Here is a 19,385-nt window from a genome sequence, read left to right as displayed (position 1 = left end):
GCACAAGAAAAGATGTATATACCAAGAATGGGATATCATCTTTATAAGTGTGTTCATTCATTCCTTCATTTGTTTGTTATGTATCATTCACTGATCATTTAAAGTGTTTGGGTACTATGGTAGGTGCTGGGTCATTGAAGTTTTAATTATTTACTCACGTTTTGGATTGATTTTGAACCTTCAAACTCCTCTTCCAAGTAATCTTTAAAAATAATATTTTCATATTAATATTTATACACAAATACAATATTCTTTTCTGAACTTTTCCTTATTTTTATATTTTTACATATAAAATAGTGCCACATATTCATGTCAGTTCCAAAATTCTATTCCTAAATCAAAGCATTTGGCCTTGGGTTATTAAATGTACATATATTGGAAAATATTCCAATTAATAACTGAGATTCTAGTTTATATCACTTTTACTGGACTAGTTTTTTTTTTTATTTCAGGCATCTTTATCAAGCCAAAGGCTAAGTTGGCTAATTCTATTTTGTATCAGATAAAATATTCAAGTTTATTTTGAGATATTCTGAAATCTATAACTATTTAAGGGAAATCTATATCCTAAAAAAGTAATGTGATGAGGCTGTTCGTTTCACCTACAAATCTCAACACCAAGACGTTGTCACTTCTTATTTTGTGTGGCTAGAATAATTCACAACAATACTGAAGACTAAAATAAGTTTTAAAAAGAAATGACTACTGTCAACATATTCTAGACTATCTATTTAGAGAGGAATTAAAAATAAAAAGCATTAGGTATGAAAACTCTAATATATGTAAATGCGTAGCTATACCTTTCACATCTCATTTAATCCTGGAAACCTACATGGCAAATAAAATCACCTATTTTATAAGTGAGAAAATTGGAGTGAAGAAGGTTTTACTTGCCCAGGGACACACAGTTAGTAATCTACAGTGTGAGGTTTATAAATTTCCAAGTTCAAGTAACTTTCACTAAAAATTCCCACTACCAGTAAATAGTAAAGAATTCATTAATAAGAATTCAGTATCATTGTCATTGGAGAAGGTGATAAGAATTGATACTTTATTATGAAAATATCACAGTTATCTTTCCTGCCATATCTCTGAATTTGTCATTTACTACTGAAATAGTATAGTGATACATCAATTTGATTTGATGTTTTTCTGCCCATTTTTCAAAGAGTTATCTCTGGGCAAATAGCCTTTTAGAAGAAAATCTTTTAATTTGGATTTCCTGTAGATGAGTATTTGCCAGAAACATTGATCATCTTAGTTATAATGTCTCAAAATTACTGTATAAACTAATCAATATCATCATCTCAAAAATATTATACAAACTAATTAATAATTTGAGAACACACATGTTCAAAGAATGTCAAATTTATTATAGATATTTGAGGGATTGGTCTGTAAACTATTGAGAAGTATTTACACAGAATGTGCATCAAACTAGATCAAGGTAAGGATAAAATATATTCTTAGAGAAGGTAATTGGAAGGCTGGTACATTGACATTAACTGCCTGGACAGTAGTTAATTATTCTTGTTTTTCCAAAGATGCTTTGCCAGGTGACTAAACCAATAAAACAACAAAGTACAGACAATCCCCGGCATATAAGGATTCAGCTTAAGAATTTCTGACTTTACAATGGTGCAAAAGAAATATCCTTACAATAGAAACCATATATCAGACTTTGAATTTTGATCTTTTCCCAGGTTACGATATGCAGTACAAACTCCTGAGATGCTAGGCAGAAACAGGAACCGCAGGTCCCCGTCAGTCACGCAGTCATGACGGTGAACAACCGGTACACTGACAACCGTTCTGTGCACATAGGACCATTCTGTTTTTCACGTTCAGTACAGTAGTCAATAAATTACACGAGATACTCAACACCTTATTATAAAGTAGGCTTCATGTTAAATGATTTTGCCTAATTGTAGGCTGTGTTCTGAGCATGTTTAACGTAGGCTAGGCTAAGCTATGATGTTCAGTAAGTTAAGTTTATTAAGTGGATTTTCAACTTACAGTATTTTTTACTTGTGATGAATTATGGAATCATAACCCCATCATAAGTCAAGGAAAATCTGTAGACATTTCTCTTTGTATAAAATTTCAGAAGTGATTAAGTTCTGACTTAAGTTAAGCTTAGCTCGGTGACTTCTTACCACAAGTCTTTGGTAAATTATTTAGCCTCTTTGTGTCTCTTTCTTCACTTATAAGTAGAGAGAATGTTATTGTCTAATTCATAGAGTTATTTTGAGTATGAAACTAAACGAGTTAATCCATATGCGCATACAGTCCACATGGGTGGAAATGGAAGACAGCAAGCATAGCTGAAGCATAGAGAGTAATGGGGAGGGTGATGTGTTAGCAGCTGCGCAGCAGCAGGGCCAGGCCACAGTGCGCTGTGGAGACCGTGCTCGGAGTCCTGAAGCCTTCCCCTAGAGACACAGAGAAAACACTGAGTCCTTTCAGGCAGGGACATAGCATAATCAGATCTACAGCAGAGGACTGATGTTGAAGCTAAGCAAAGCGGTCATGATGAGGATTATTAACTTGTTTTTTTTCACTCTGGAACATACCAGGGGATCTGTTTAATCATTTCCCATTTTGAAGTGGAATCTGGATCAGGTTCCGATAAAGAAGCTCAGTTCCATAACTCCTAAAATAGAAAGAAGACTCATCGTGGAGTGTAAGGAAAAGTGTAATCAACAGAAAGGATAATAATGTACACAGACAGAGAAAAGACAAGTGAGAGCGGGAAGCTAATAGAAAAGATAGTGTTAACTCAAGCCATCATACCTAGAGACATACTCTTTTATAAAAATGATGCCACATAGCACATTGTCATCAATGTATAGGGAAAGAAAGAACAAAATTAGAGAATGGAAAAAAATACTGCTCGTAAACATATGTGCATACCAAAATAATCAGTAATAGCTTCTTTACTATGTTTTAGCATCCTGAATCCAGTATTTGTATATCTGGGGATTAAAAATATATAATCAATAAAAGTTTGAAATAAATGTAATTTGTGTTATATTTTAAGTATATATATGTATCACTATATATGTGGCTATGTAATGTGACAGATAAACAGAAAACAGCATAATAAAGCTATTAGAAATGAATTGCATTGGGGTAATTTTGCTCTAAAAGAGGTATTTGGGCTTTCCGAGGAAGAAACGGTCTCTGGACAGCCAGGTATCAGCCAAACCCATAAAGAGCCAAGCACAGCTCCAATCTATCATCTGGCGCGCACCCGTGCTGAGCCCTGTCTCAGCCAAAAGTTGAGTATAAAATGTGCTCCTGATTCCTCTCCAGAGTTTTGCTCTCTGCTTTGGCTGATGTTCATTTAGGTTAGATTGTCACTTTTTTTTTCAGAAGAAGAAAACATATTTCAATATAAAAATGTTCTTGAGTAATTTGTTTAATAAATGCAAATGATTTTAAAGTTCAAATTATAGAGTTGGTCAAGACCCTAGGTAACATATTGCAAAATATCATATTATCTAATTATCTGAGTTATCCAGGAAAGTTCTTTTCTTCCTTCCTTCCTTCATTTCTTTCTTTCTTTCTCTTTCTTTCTTTCTTTCTTTCTTTCTTTCTTTCTTTCTTTCTTTCTTTCTTTCTTTCTTTCTTTCTTTCTTTTTCTTTCTTCCTTCCTTCCTTCCTTCCTTCCTTCCTTCCTTCCTTCCTTCCTTCCTTCCTTCCTTCCTTCCTTCCTTCCTTCCTCTTTTCCTTCCTTCCTTCCTCTCTCTTTCTTCCTTCCTTCCTTCCTCTTTCTTTCCCTTCCTTCCTTCCTTCCTCTCTTTCTTTCTCTCTTTCCCTTCCTTCCTTCTCTCTTTCCCTTCCTTCCTTCTTTCTTTCTTTTCTTTCTTTCTTTCTTTCTTTCTTTCTTTCTTTCTTTCTTTCTTTCTTTCTTTCTTTCTTTCTTTCTTTCTTTCTTTCTTCTTTCTTTCTTCCTTCCTTCCTTCCTTCCTCTTTTCCTTCCTTCCTTCCTCTCTTCCTTCCTTCCTCTTTCTTTCCCTTCCTTCCTCTCTTTCTCTCTTTCCCTTCCTTCCTTCTTTCTTTCTTTTCTTTTTCTTTCTTTCTTTCTTTCTTTCTTTCTTTCTTTCTTTCTTTCTTTCTTTCTCTCTCTCTTTCTTTCTTTCTTTCTTCTTTCTTCCTTCCTTCCTTCCTTCCTCTTTTCCTTCCTTCCTTCCTCTCTTCCTTCCTTCCTCTTTCTTTCCCTTCCTTCCTTCCTCTCTTTCTCTCTTTCCCTTCCTTCCTTCTTTCTTTCTTTTCTTTCTCTCTTTCTTTCTCTCTTTCTTTCTCTCTTTCTTTCTTTCTTTCTTTCTCTCTTTCTTTCTTTCTCTCTTTCTTTCTTTCTTTCTTTCTTTCTTTCTTTCTTTCTTTCTTTCTTTCTTTCTTTCTTTCTTCCTTCCTTCCTTCCTTCCTTCCTTCCTTCCTTCCTTCCTTCCTTCCTTCCTTCCTCTCTCTCTTTCTTTCTTTCTTTCTTTCTTTCTTTTCCTTTTTCTCTCCCTCTCTCCCTGCCTGCCTCCCTCCATCCTTCCCCACCTCCTTCTTTCTTTCTCTTTCTCTCTTTTTTCCTTTCCTTGGCTAAACTATCCATGCAGTTGGTGGTTGCCTGTTATTCACAGACCACAGTGCAATGAAACCTAAATTCTGATATTAAATAAAAGCTAATTTATCATTGAGGGATTTTTTTTCTTTTTTGGTTTCCATTTTTATAGCAGGTGCTAATCACCACATGGCTCAATTTAGAGAGCACAGGAGACCAACCTTAAATTAATGTGTTTGCCTAATACTACAATCTAGGCTTTTGCTCTCAACTAATTATTATATTAAGGAAACTAATTATAGGAGATAACTCCAAAACATTTTAGAAATTTTATATTTCCCTAACTGAGGCATCTAATGTTTCTGCAGAAGCCATATCATACGTGTATGGTACTTTATAGATCATAGCGATCATAGCAGTCATAGAGTTTTTATATTATTTTATCTCATTCATTCCTTCAATCTTAATTCTCTCACAGAGCTATTGCATGCTAGCTATATATAAAATTAAAGACTTCCCTGATGTTAAAGAATGTATAGTTTTGTCACTTACACCTTCCATAAACTGTAAAAGGTGCCTCTTATTATCTCAACCTGAAGCTTAAACAGGTTTAACAATTTAAGTGAATAGTGTAGGAATGCTGAGTAAAGCATTCTGAATCCATGACCTGAGTTTCTGACAGCCTCTGCTCATTGGTTCTTCCTAGTAAGCCCCGAATGTACTGGCAAAGCTTGGTTTCTGGAGACAGGTGAATCTGAGTTAGGATCCCAGCTCTGTGTTTTAACACCTGTGTGAATGTGACCAAATTCCATGCCTTCTCTGTGTCCCCATGTGTGATAGGGACTGGCCAGGCCCACCTTACAAGGCTGTGAGGAAAATTAAATGAGAAGGTGGAGGTGACACACAAAGGGCTGAGACTAGTGTGAGGTGATGGAGGCATTCACTGTGGGTACAAAATTTAAGAAGAGAGTGGCACCAATAAATACATAATATTTTAATCAAATTTTAAAAAATCAAAGTGGGAAATTATGACTTGTAGACCAGCTTCCTGTTTTTGTTAAAAAGAAAAAAAGGTTTTATCAGAAACATGGTTAGGGCTTGGGTGAGGAAGTGAATCAGGGTCATGCAAGGGCAGGGCTAAATCCTGTCTTTATTTAAAAGTTTGATATTTTATTCATCCTTGTATTAGACAGAATCTAAAATAATTGCCCAAAGATGTCCTTCCCTAATCCCCACAACCTGTGAACATGATGAGCTATCATTCTCGTGATCATGTTATTGTATGTTACGTTATGTTGCTGTGTTGTGTTGTGTTATATGTCACAGTTGGCCTTAAGATAGGAAGATTACCTGGGAGGACTTGATCTAATCACACAAACCTTTAAAAGCAGAGAGCCTTCTCTGGCTGATGGCAAAAAAAAAAAAGCCAGAAGTCAGGAAGATTCCAAGCACAGGTAGGATTCAATTTGTCGCCACTGCATTGAAGGAGAAAGCCACAGGCAAAGACTGGGGAGCATCTACAAGGAATGAGCATGATCAGCAGGTGCCGACAGCAAGTAAGTGGAGTCCTCAGTTTTAGAACCACAAAGAATTGACTTCTGCTATTAACAAAAAGGAGCTTGGAAGAGGACTGTGAGCTATAATTTGATTTCATCCTTGTAAGATTCTAAGTTGACCCAGGCAAGCCATCACAGGCTTCTGACCCACAGAAACTGAGATAATAAATGGGTATTGTTTTAAGCCATTAAGTTTGCAGTAATTTTTATGCAGCAATAGAACGAATGCAATCATGAATATTTTGCATTAATTTCTATTTTAAGACATATTGTATTGAATTGTCACTTATGTTGATTATTGAGTTTTTTTGCACTCCCTTAAGTTTTGTACTTAGGTAGAGTATCTCATTTATCTCACCCTAATCCTGATCTTGCAATGCTTGGCTTAAAGTAGGCACACAATGCACACTGTTAGCTTGACCCCTGTTGGTTCACAGTGTCCTCTAATTCTAGTCCTATTGGTAGGGGATCTTCTTAATCTTCCCTATTCTTTCAAAGTTTTTGTTCTCCATCGCCCTCCCCACTAATGGCCAGTGTCCATGCCTCCTTACCTACATCAGAGCCACCCACTCCTGGACTTGCCAGGTGACTAGTTATTAAAGTGGTATCTTAAGGCTATCACTGGATATCATGCCATCTAACTATCTTTTTTAAAAGGCCTCTCCTCCTCCAACAATTTAAAAGCATTTTCCTCCTAGGTACTTGGATATCTTTTTCATCCTTTGGAATGGCACTTTGGATTCACATTAATACTGAAACTTACCCCCAAAGATTTCACATTTCTCTAGCTTTATTTTAAAAATACTTTTGCTAAATTTAGGGGATTTTTGGACAGGTGAGTTTAAGAAACATGAGTTTGGCTATGGGAAGAGAAGAACAAAAGGACAAAAGGGGAAATGGCTAATAAATTTGCTGTCTAATCTAGCATATATTTATCTGAATTGTTAGAGTAACTCTCACTCAGGAGCCCCTAATTTATTACAAAAGGAAGAGAAGGAAAGTAGCTATAAGAATCATTCATAACCACCCATATTAATGACTGTTTTCACTGTGATTGAATCATAGATATTTTATGTCTATAGAAAGTGGTCATTTTTACTGTGCGTGTTGATTCATAGTTGCATAACTAATCGTGACAACTTTATTAATTGCTTATTATCAAGGGTTTTCTCTTTTATTAGAGAACAAGTGACTTCCTTCCCTTACACTGGTGTGTGTATATATCTCTGTGTGATAGAGATTAATGCATAAAGCTTTGCAGGAAACTGCCTCATTGATTTTGTTGCCTTTATATTTGTCTTCCTTAGATGACTTCCACTAACATAGATGGAGGATGCATAGCCCATTTCAGTGGGACACCCCAGGCCCTGCCTATGGTGGTTAAGTCTGGCTTAAATTCAGAGTAAGTAAGAGGTTAAAGAGATATTTTTAGAGAAATGAATGCACTGTATCATTGGTTATTTTTAAAGTCCCCAGTGCAGTGCTTCTTTGATGAAGGCACTTCTATAAAGTATTAATCCTTACTTGTGTTTTGTATACCAATTAGAAAATGCATTGCCAACACTGATGTAATGATGTGCCCTGGAATTTAATTCAGTGTCGTAATGAGTTGTATGTAAGTTCTATCCCTGGATTCATGTGTTTGAATATTCTTATGTTTATTTTCAAATTCCTCAAATCTCATGTTAGCCAATCCACTGCTCTACTGTCTGATTCAGAAATGTTTTTAAAACCTCACATTGTTCCCCCTCCCCATTATTGAGACTTAAATTGATTTTTGAGACTTTTCTGTAGAAAATTCTTCTCTTAAACCTACGTTAATCTAGCAGCATCAGAGCTAGTGATGAATAAGTGAAACCCACCTCAGTTCATGGTACCTCCTTTTAAGGAAAACTCCCCAAAAGTCTTTATTGAAGAAAAGTATCAGATCAGTACCTGAGAGTCTTCTGTGCTATGATAGTGCATTGAATACAAGAAAGCTGATGGGGTAGTTTTAAAAAATGTCCTGACAGAGTCAAGGTGATGGCCATTTTTAGCTGCCCTGCTATCCATCACCTCTTTCAGCCAAGCATACTCCATCATATGCAACAGCCTCATGAATTTATGCATCAAGCTGTGCAGCCAGTCGTGCCGAGGGCGCTGGTGACAAGTGAAATTGCTGTGCGCCTCATTTAGCTGTTTATTGCGCCTGAGTACGTGTTGCAGCTGTCATCCCACGATGGGATGATAGTGCTCGTTAATAGACAAGACAGGCAAATAATGATGGAGGCCACAGCAAGAGATGCTCATCTGCCAATGGGCTCTGAGCAATATCACAAACATCCACAAAGTTTTCCATCAAAAGCAGCTCTGCAAGGAAATAGAGAGGGCAGGGCTGTTCTTCATGGGACTAACAATGGAAATTAAACTTTTGAAAAAAGGGTAGCCCAGTAGATTGTGTAACTTAGGGCTGGCATCTGGGGTTCCACACTGTGCTTCCCTTTTAAAGGAATCACAGGAAAATGGCCACACGCACCCAGAAGGTTTGCTACCAATATTCAAGTTGACTGTATCCCCCCTACACACCATGGAATTAACCTTAACCCGCTGAATAGTCGGCCTTATTCTGCTGTCAGCCATGGCCCAAGAATTTGCGAATGTTATTTTTCAACTATTTGAAGACTTGTTTCATACATTTAGGATTTGGGATTGCTATCGTTCAGTTCTTCTCAGTAATTCAGTGGAAAGTAACTTGGAATAGAAATATTCTATCTTTAGATTTGAATGGAATTTTCTTTTGTACAAAATTGAATTACACTCAAGCATTCATATCTTGGCATATAGGAAAGAGGCTCTTAATAGAATCTCTCCCAGATGAAAGTCTGTTAAACAACTGATTTTCATTTCCTTCCTTCCCTGAGTGCGTGGTGCTTAATCTTATGGGTCTTTTACAGTTGGTGATTAACAAGTGCCTAAGGTGTGGGCTTAAATGTGAATATAAAAGGTTATTCATTTTATAAGAATATAGAACTTAAAGAGTTAATTGACATGTTTGATGCAATGAGATGAAACAAATTCTGAGACTCCTTTCAGGCTTTTATACAATAGTAATACCCAAGAGACTTTGAATCCTACGCTTGCTAACTAGATATTATTTTGAGTCTCAACTATACAAACAAATACCAAGGTCCAAGTTGTGAATTCAGGACCAGAAGTAATTACAAATTTATAATTTAATAGAAGAACTGGGAAAACCCATAAGCATCAAAAATTGGAAATAAAATATAGGAATAATCATTAAACAAACACCATTTGGGAAACGGCTTTCTTGGGTATGTGGCCATGGTCTTTTTAGTGGTACCTATCTTACTGTGAGGAAGGACTGCCAAGATTAACAAAGATATTATTATTAATAAGCATGTAAAATATCAGAGAAAGTACTACCCGGGCCTATGTAGAGAGAACACCCTTATTGGAATCCCAAAGCTATAATGATGGAAAAAAACATTTCACTCTTTATGTGGCCTCTTCATTTTAAGGATGAGGAAACCAAATCCCTGAGAGGCCAGATGACCTAGCTAAGCCTTTGGTGAGTCACCTGCAACATCCACAGTGACCCTAGGTCTCTGGGACCCCAATGTCCTCCAGAGCTGCCCCTCTGTGACATTTCTCATGTCCTTGCTGTGACTAGCAGTGTAACTACATTTTTTTGCTTTAAAGGCATATTCTGATTTGTTTATTTATCATTGATATATGCTTATTTCTTTAAAAAAAAAATACAGAGGAGTGGGGAATGCCAGGTATCTCACCAGAAGGTTAAAATAAGTTCTGTGTCATGGAAGAAAAGAGAGAGTTATAACCCAAAAGCTCAGACTAAGGATAATTACTAGATTTGAATATAAAATTTACCACTGATTTAAAAGGGTTGATTCATTCTTAAATGTGATCATTGTCTTTGAGCCAAAAATTACTTCAGTGAGAATGGATCTTCAGTTTTATGAGGGAAATAAATGAGAAAATATAAGTTAACTTGCAAAGAAAATAGTTTTATGATGCACATTTCAGGAACATACATATTCTGTAAAGTGAGGCAAATCTATATTAATTATTAAAGGTCCTTCCTTCTTTAAAACATTCATATTTGTGAATATTCTGTTATTCAAAATGTAAAACAAAAATCATTAAAAACAACTCTTCACTGGGTATCTCGATCCAAGCATATCTATTATCTTAGATGTCTTTGATACACACTTAGGATATAAGGCAATATCTATTCCACAACAATTAATTTGGATGCACAACAGACATCATTATACAGGAGGTACAAAATCACATTTGGATTACACATTACAGTAGTGATTTAGCTCAGAGTCTTCATGTAAAATCCCACGGCCTAACATGTAATAACTTTATGTACTTTATTTCCTGCTCCCTGTTCTGTGCTCACTGCAGAATAACACAGTGGGAGCTATATTCTTCTGCTTCTTTGCCTTTTCAAAAGTAACAACAAAAATCTTTTTATTTTTGGCATTTACAGAACTAATTTGACTATGTTGACTCCTTTTTCTTAATGAAATGGAAAAGAGATGTGTGTTACATACACACACACACAAAGTTTTATTAATGTTTCATAAAATGGTTGCTGCAATCAAAGGAACTGCTCTGAAAATTAAATTACTGGGCTGACTCTGAAAATCAGCATAATATGCTCTGTTTAATTCAGTCATGCTAAGATGTTAGATTCTCCTTCATTCTCTCAGCTTTCTCTCTCCTTCACCTGGGGGCATCTGCTGATGAGTCTCTTCTAGAGGTTGTTTAATGACTATTTTACAGGAACTGTCAGCTTTCTAAAGCCCAGTGGCATTGGGCGTCACTGTATTACCAGCCTTTTTACACAATTTGCCTGACTGTAAATCGGAGGTTTAAAAGTACAAGAAAAGCTCCTATTTGATTTAATGACTGGCTGATGGAGGTCGATTAATCTTTCTATGCTCAGATGTTTTACTCACAAAGGTCACCTATTGTTTGTTTATACTCACTTTTCTGATTTTAGAAACACAAGAAATAAGAAGACCATTTTGAGAAGAGCAGATAGTTGCCTTAAGAAAATCCCTGTCATATGCACTCCGGGATTTGGACTCAAATCCTAATTATACAGTAAGTGAAATGAACACAGCCTTTACGTTAACCTCATGTAAAGCTGCAAAACCATGATACCTGCTCAATTTGGTTAAAGAAATTGAAGATGGTGGGTTTTTTTGTTTTGTTTTGTTTTTTGTGGTTTTTTGGCAGGAGAGGTTATTTTTGACATTTGACAAAATAGATCTTTTTGGTTGTCTCAAGAAAAATAATATTTTCTTCCCCACTCCTCATTCTTTTTCTAAAAACCAAGTAAGACTCTTTTTAGCAGTATCATCTTGTTTTACTTCTATTGAACTTTAGGGGCTCTATTTAATTAATTTTTTAATTGAAAATTTATCCTTTTTTCAAATTAGATTAATTCACTGTAATCTCAAAATACAATACAAATTCTTGCTTCTTTTGAATTTTAACAGCACTAGACCATCCATCAAATTATTTTTGTCAGTATTAATTTTTGATCAAGAGATAATTCCTTTGAACAAAGAGTACACCCATGAATCAAAGCCAGTCAACAAAGAGCATGGCCTAAGATCACCAAAAGTAGCACACAGAAGATGATACTGAGGAAATATTCGACAAGATCTATTTTTTTTATTGAAGTACCATCAATTACAGTGTGTCAATTTCTTGTGTACAGCACAATGTCCAAGGCATACATACACAAACATATATTTGTTTTCATATTTTTTCATTAAAGGTATTGGACATAGTTCCCTGTGCTTTACAGCAGAAACTAATTTTTTAAATCTATTTTTATATATAGTGGCTTATATTTGTAAGTCTCAGACTCCCAAATTTATCCCTTCCCACCCCTTTTCCCTAGTAACCATAAAATTGTTTACTATGTAGAACTATTTTTATATGTAGCAGAGTTACTCTTCAACCAAGTGAAATATTGCCTGAGCACTGGTTCCTCCAAACAAAAGGAATGGAACAATGATTCTGGCAGTCTTTTCCTGAATGAAGGTTTCCTATTATTAGGGACTGCATGAGAATAAGCCCCAAGAGCAGGCAGGGCATACATAGTGACCAAAGATGGTGTAAGTGCCCCCACTCCTTTCAAGGGTGAGACTAATATAAACAGTGAAAAAAATAGAATTTCTGTTATTACCAAGCAACTCAGGATGTCAAAAAACCACATAAGTAAACTTAACACTTTTCATTTTCTGTTCGAAACTCAAGTCCACATCCTACTACCAAATGGTCGTAGAGCCACCATATGTAGTAAAAAGATGAGTGAGCTTTTCTTAACATACTCTTTGACAGTTGTTTCTATGGGCAAATGTACGAGGGGAAGGGAGAACTGATAGCACTGGCAGAGCATAATGTAGCTGCTTGGACAGAGGCAGAAGCTCAGTCGCCTCTCCCTGGGAAGTTCCAGGACTTCTTTCACTGCACAGCGCCTTCCTCGGGCTTTTGCTGCCCTGAATTGTATGCATTTGTTCACTTGGTGATCTTTCTCTGGAGTTTTGTCCTCACATGGGTAGGGCCTGTTTTATGTTTATCTTGATAAATCTCAAGCATCCCAATTCCTAGGACAGTGTTGGCATGGGATAAGCATTCAATAAGCATTGCTTAAGTTAAGAACCAAGTTATAGTGTTTTTTGTGCTCACTAGAGAACTTACTGAAGTCTTCTAAATGTTCCATTCCTCATTGGAATTCAGACTGCCTCCTACTGCGAGCATGAAGAAGTGACACTGGACATAGAAACGGAGGTTCAAGTCTCAGCTCTGCCCGTTTGTGACTACCAAGCAAGGCACTTTAACCTGAGATTCTTCAATTTCTTATCTGTAAAACTCAGGCTTGGGTATCTCACTGAGATCCTTGACAGCCTCGATAACTTTGATTCTTACATCCCTGCTATTCTCAAATGTAGCCAGCCGTCCTCTCCCAGGCTACTTGCAACTCTAAATTCTAACAGCTAACACATACTAAGCATTTACTTGTGACATAAATATTATCTCCTCTAATTCTCACAACAGTCCTATAAAGTAAGTTTTTATGGATAGTGAAATTAGGGCTCAGAAAGACTAAATACTTGTCTGAGGGACTGTATTAGCCACAAGTGGCATTGATAATATTCCTGCCTCGGTCTCTCAGATGGCTTTCCTACTCTTTCCGCTGTGCTGCCTAATTCTATTTGTGGCTCTTGCCTTCCTGGACTTCTAAAAGGATAGTATGGTAATATTTTAAGCAGTATTCCTGAAGGAAACAGCAGGGCCCTATGTGCGAAGACCGATTATTATAGGACTCTGAGCTATATTGTTATCCGAGGTGATGAGGTTCCTATGATCCCCCATATCTTTTCTCATCCTCTGGTGGCCAGTGTCATGCATGTTTAAGACAGCTGGCCAGTGGACTCAGTAGCCATAAAATAGAGCTCAGCAAGCTGCTCACACAAGGACTGAACTTGTGACCTCAGCATCATTTTCATCACACCCCAAGCAACTGAATTAAACAGCTGAAGACAAGTCTAACAAATACCGTGTGAAATGAAACACAGCCCAGAGATGTGGACATATTTATCATTTGGTCCATTTATATCTCAGTTCATATCAATAGTTTAGTTTGGATTAAACTTTGTAAAACAGTGCACTAGGAACTGCAGAGTTAATGCATAGTCTGGACCTCTAGGGCTTAACGTGTACGGAGAGACAAGGGGAAACAAGTGTGTGGATGGCCACAGGTCCTCAGAGAGGACAGGTCAAGTGCCATGGAGGTACAGAGCCAGAAGAACTCTCACCCAGGTGTGAGGTAACAGAAAGAGCTCTGTGTGGTGACCTTGCCAACCTCTCACTCTTTCCTAGTGCCTTTCTTTATCTACAGAATCCTTTAAGATCAGGTATAGCCCCTGGTTACCACATCAGAAGGATATTTTAGCTGCTCCTTGGTTCTCCTAACTTCTTGAATCAACAGTCCTTGCAGTGGCTCCGGCTTGACCTTAATCCTCTCTGTATTGTCATCTTGTTTTTATTTAATCTCAACAAATCCAAGTGATTCCCAGTTCTTTCTTTCACGTTCCCATTTACTGGTTCCTTTGTCCTACGGGGACTAACTGGGCCTTGCCTTTGATTTGGCTTTTACCCACTAACTCTTTTAGTTCACTTCCCCTGCATTATACTGACAGTCCTATGACAGTTACTGTCTGGGTTCCCTGAAGCCTTTGCACCACACTGTTCTCTCCAGCTTCCAGAGAGCCCAGAGATTTCCATTTTAATCCTTTTGGGATACTATTGAACTGTTTGCCTTGGAACAAGGGTTCCAGAATCCATAGTGTATTTTGAAGAGATGAACTTAAAATTTTATTTTAAATGGAGTTAACCCAGGAACCATGAGCTAAGGATCGAAACCCAAAGTCAGCTTGACCAGCCAGCAGAGACTTACAGATGGCCTTGTAAGGAACTAACTGAGGGGAAAGAGTGTCAGAGAACGGCTTCCTCTTCTTCCGTGCAATGGACTGAATGTTTGTGTCTCCCCAAAGTTCAGTCAAAGCCCTGACCCCCAATGTCAGGGAGATGAAAGTGGACCTTTGGGGGGTAATTAGGTCGTGAGGGCAGAGCACTCATAAGCGGGATTGGACTCTCATAAAAGGAACGCCGAAGAGCTCCTTGTCCTTTTTCCATCATATGAGGATACACGGAGGAGGAGGAAGTCTGCAGCCCAGAAGAGGGCTCTCACCAGAATCCAACCACACTGGCACCCTGGACTCAGACTTCCAGCCTCCAGAACTGTAAGCAACCAACTTCTGTTGTCTATAAGCCGCCCATGCTATGGTACTTTGTTATAGCTGCCTGAGTGGACTAAGACACTCATGAATCTTCCACCTCTCCTTCTCTACTGGCATTTTCTTTAGAGTTCCCTCAAACTCTGAGGTTCTGCAAGACGTAGTGTTAATCAAGCTTGTCAACCAAGCTGAGCATATGGGAGAATGTGATGGTTTGTTTTACTGCTTCTGTGGTCTACAAATCTGTGGTTTCCTTCTGGGAATTCAGTCCATAAAATGAGAGTTTTAAATGACCAAAGGAAATTTTTTTAATTAATAGGGTTTAGGGGAAAACAAATAGATTGTCCTCTATTACTGTTCAGGAAATAGTAATTAATGCAATATCCTTTCTGTCAATGCCAGCTTTTAAGTTAGTATCCTCAGCAAGCTATATATAATATTTAAAATTAACTTCAACTTCATTATTACTATGTGTGTCCAAATTCTTAACTTACAGTAATCTCAATCTTTCATTATAGACAAATTCAATGTTCTATCTTAATATATGTTAAACTGGGGTCCAATTTAGGCAGGTCATGCCCCTGAGTATGCTTAAATGTTTCCTTTCTAAGATTTCTATGAAATAACACTGACTGAAAACAAAAAATCTGTAACAGTTTATAAAGGATGAATTTCCCACCAGTAATTACATATCAAACACAATATAATTGAACCCCAGTGTGCTAGAAGAATATTCTCTATTACTTTGGCAATAGAATTTGGGGACCTTCTGAAGTTCCTCTTCACCATTTCCCCATAAAGTTTCAATGAGTATAACAGATTGTCTCTTTAGATCTGTGATGATGACTGGAACAGGAAATTCAAACAGCAAAAGAGGTCTCTCCTTAGGCTTACTGCCAGATTTTGAAAACCACTATAACAAGTCATTTCTGCCAAGTAAGTGCAATCTGAATGCTGGCTAAAACATTTTAAAAAAATGGAAAGAAACCCATGCTGACTAATAGGCGCTAATGTGTGAATAATAATTAGTGCAATTAAGTGACTGGCGCTGTGCGGGTGAAATTTTCAGAATACAAAACATTAATGTCGGGGTTTACATACACATAAACAAAGCTTTAAAATGGGCTAATGTGGGCTGGGATATATGGGAAATGGTTATGGGTCAGTGTAACAACTGTGCCGTTCTCATTGCAGGTGTGTTAATCTTAGATATAGAAATTCTATGAACGTAAATGATTGTTACGGCCTTACAAAATCCTCAAAGATTATGTCTCTACCTACATCTAGAGCTATCCCCCTATATGTGGAAAACAGGTTTTGAAGTTTGATAAAGGGTGTAGAAACACTAAATTAATGTGTATGAAGTTAAAAATTTTCCATATAGCTGAAGCCACACTGCTTAGATGACCACTCAGATAGCTGTTTACCCCTCCCTGCCTCCTGGCCACCCTCCTTCTATACATCTGTGCTTGCATTTTTAAATCCATCTATATGTCTCCTATTTCTCTCTCTCTCATTCTTTCTCCACCTATAATTTATCTGAATATATAGGACCAGTTTTTCAGTAAATAGTAGAGAATTATAGCTGAGAATCACCATGGGCTTAGTTCATCTAACATGGAGAATAAATTATTATTCTCTCTTAGAAATACTGCTGTGTCAAGGTCAGGGTTGAGGTCATTTACAAGGCAATGTAGAGGACAGCATATAATTTACTAGCCAGAATGACTCCCAGCTGTTGGTGTGTTGGGGGGATGGGAATCTTTCTATCAGAAATCTATACTCATTCAGCTTTCATAAACAAATGCTTTTAAGAGTATAAAAAATATTCTGTGTTGTGAGCTTAATTAAGAAGCATCAAATTACCCACTTCTTTTGTTCACCTTTGGAAAATATATTTAGTAGCTGATGATTAGCGACCTGTGTGTTTATTCAACAGAAATAAGGAAAACTAAATCAACATGTTCTAATGTGCTGTCCTTTGCAAATGAAGATAACTCTATTGATTTGCAATCAACGGGCATACATTTATTTCTTCTCTCTTTTGCGGGGGTTAAAGTATTGATGACGAGTGGACTATCACCCCCAGTTTCTCACCTTGTCTAATTTGTGACTAACAGCTTTAGTCTAAGAAACAGCTGCTTGAAATAAAGCAAATAGCTCTTGATTGTGAAACCGAGTTTTGTTGTTGTTGTTGTTGTTGTTGTTGTTGTTCCCTGTACAAATTGATCTGGAGTTTTAAAATAGTTCAGATACTCATAGGTTTCAGTGTTTCAGAACGTCTTTATTTGATGGTCTCATTCGCCACTACTACTTGTTATATATTCTCTCTACATGCTCCGTACAGCTAGGCCTCTGAAATAAAGAGCACAAAAAAAGGAGCCATCAGGGAAGAGTCTAAAAAATATTAAAGTCAGATACCCTAGAGGTGAGATTGATCTGGCTCTGCAAATGTCGTAAGTAAGATCACAGTCTGAACTCTGTAAACTCAACTCGAGATTTAAGCCTATCTTCATCATTTCGCTGAAATTTCAAGATATTATCAAAAGTCCTCTTGTTTGACAGATCCTGTTTTCTGCTCTCTATCCTGTGTCTTTCCCTCTCTTCCTAGGTAGAGACATTCTTTCAATAAACATGACTGTAAGCAAGAGGAATTTAAAGACAAACTAAACGGGGCCCTAGATTCTCTAGTGGGAAGTACTGACAACTAGGTAATTGTCTAATGTGTATGTAAAGAGCCACAAGTACTCATAGGCAAGACAGTCAGTCCGCGCTGCAGGTAGAAGGTAAGCAGGAATTCAGAGGAGGGAGTGCTAGGAAAAGCTTCTTAGGAACTATTTCTGTTACACTTGAATTTCAGAGCTCTCCTTGTTTACTGACATTGCTCCTACACTCTGCAAACATGCTCAGGTTTTCCCCTCACTTAAAAAAAAAGGGGAGGGAAAGCTCATCAGCCCAGTGTTTCTTTTTAACAAGTACCCAGCTTTTCTCACTCCCTCACTCAGCCAGCTTTCCTCTCTGTGTGGTTTACATGGCCTCTGCTTTTAATCTCCCCGTTTAACTCAGACTTTTCTATCTTTGATTGTCACTTTTGAATCCTTTTTCTTTTTAGGAACTGTTTATTCGCAGGAATTCGTTCCATGGCATAGCTCATTCCAGTTTCTCCTCTTACCTTTCTCACAGTTCCAAATCCTTTCCTCTGCTCCCATTTTAAAAACCACAGTTCTTGGGCCCCCACTGTGATCGATTGCTTTACACATCATCCGTAGTGATGTGGGGGGGGGGGGGGCAGTGAGGGCAGGGGAGGGGTGTCTCATTCATGCTCTTGGTTTTAACTGCAATTCATATACTTACATCTTCCAAACACAAGTCTCTAGCCCTACGGTCTTCTCTGAGTTTCAGAACTGAATACAAATATTAGGAGAAATCTCTACGTGGCTGTGGCAGAGATAGTTCCACATTTTCAACATGTGATTCAAAACTTCTTTCATCAGCTCCTCCTCAGTCTACCCCATTCATGTCAAAACATACTGCTCCTTATGACGTTTCCAACTCAGAGCCCTAAGGGTCATAAAATTCACTTCTTCCTTCCTCTCTTCTTGACTTCCTTTCCTTCCTTTCCTTACAGACCCTCACCAAGTCCTTCTAAATTTACCTTCTAAACATTTCTCAACTCTATTCCTTCTTGGAGCAATTAGTACCTTTGAACTTCCTGAGGCTTCTCCTCTTTCACAGTAGGTAGGGGTCAAAGGCATATTTAACATAAACCTAATAAAGCTTAAGCTTCTAGTCCTTGCTCTTCCAAGGCCCTGAGAGGATCTGACAGTGGGCTCCATCAGTAGTATATTTTTGCAGATTTCCTATGTAAGATATTTTGACCACTATCAGTTTGATTCACTGTCTCTTTCCCCACCGCCTCCATCTCCAGAGTGCTTTTCTTTAAGTTGGATTGCACTGAAACGACTATCAGCATTTTTAAGCTCTGGCTAAGAGGAGGGTGAGCTGGAAATACCTTTGTTTTGATTTTACTGGATAGATTTACATGGTTAGCAATCACTTGTGTGAGGAGTTAAATTACTGCTAACCATCCAGGACTAGGAATGGCTTCTGGGAACATTCTTCATCCCCACTGTGCCAACTGACCCAGAGTGGTCAAACAGAGCAGCTGATCTGGAGTTCCGGTCATGATGTGACCAAGTCCTGTGGCTCCGGAAGCAGAAGGACTTGCTTACAATAGAGGACAAACTAGATTGGAGATGCACAGGCACAGAATCTACTCTGTGGAAACCTCTTCCAGTCATCAAAACTGTGAAAGTATTAGTGGAAGGCACATGTCTCACTGATCCCTAGTCAAAATGGAAATTACATCATATCAGGAACATGCTCAAAAATGCAGCAAATATAATTATAAGCCCAACATGCATTTTT

General features: G+C 37.6%; 1 long non-coding RNA gene across 3 annotated transcripts in view; it reads left to right on the top strand.

The window, feature by feature from the left end:
* LOC105092251 (uncharacterized) overlaps positions 1–19,385 on the top strand; it is an 855,833-nt gene that overhangs the window by 746,177 nt on the left and 90,271 nt on the right. For all 3 annotated transcript variants that reach the window (XR_010381298.1, XR_004138212.2, XR_010381299.1), the window contains 2 exons: positions 7,419–7,513; positions 11,144–11,247. This is a non-coding gene — a long non-coding RNA (uncharacterized LOC105092251). The remainder of the gene's footprint in view (positions 1–7,418; positions 7,514–11,143; positions 11,248–19,385) is intronic.

This window comes from Camelus dromedarius, chromosome 6 (genome assembly GCF_036321535.1).
Source record: "Camelus dromedarius isolate mCamDro1 chromosome 6, mCamDro1.pat, whole genome shotgun sequence".
In the NCBI taxonomy this organism is placed as follows: Eukaryota; Metazoa; Chordata; class Mammalia; order Artiodactyla; family Camelidae; genus Camelus; species Camelus dromedarius.
This window is presented reverse-complemented; position numbering and strand designations above follow the sequence as displayed.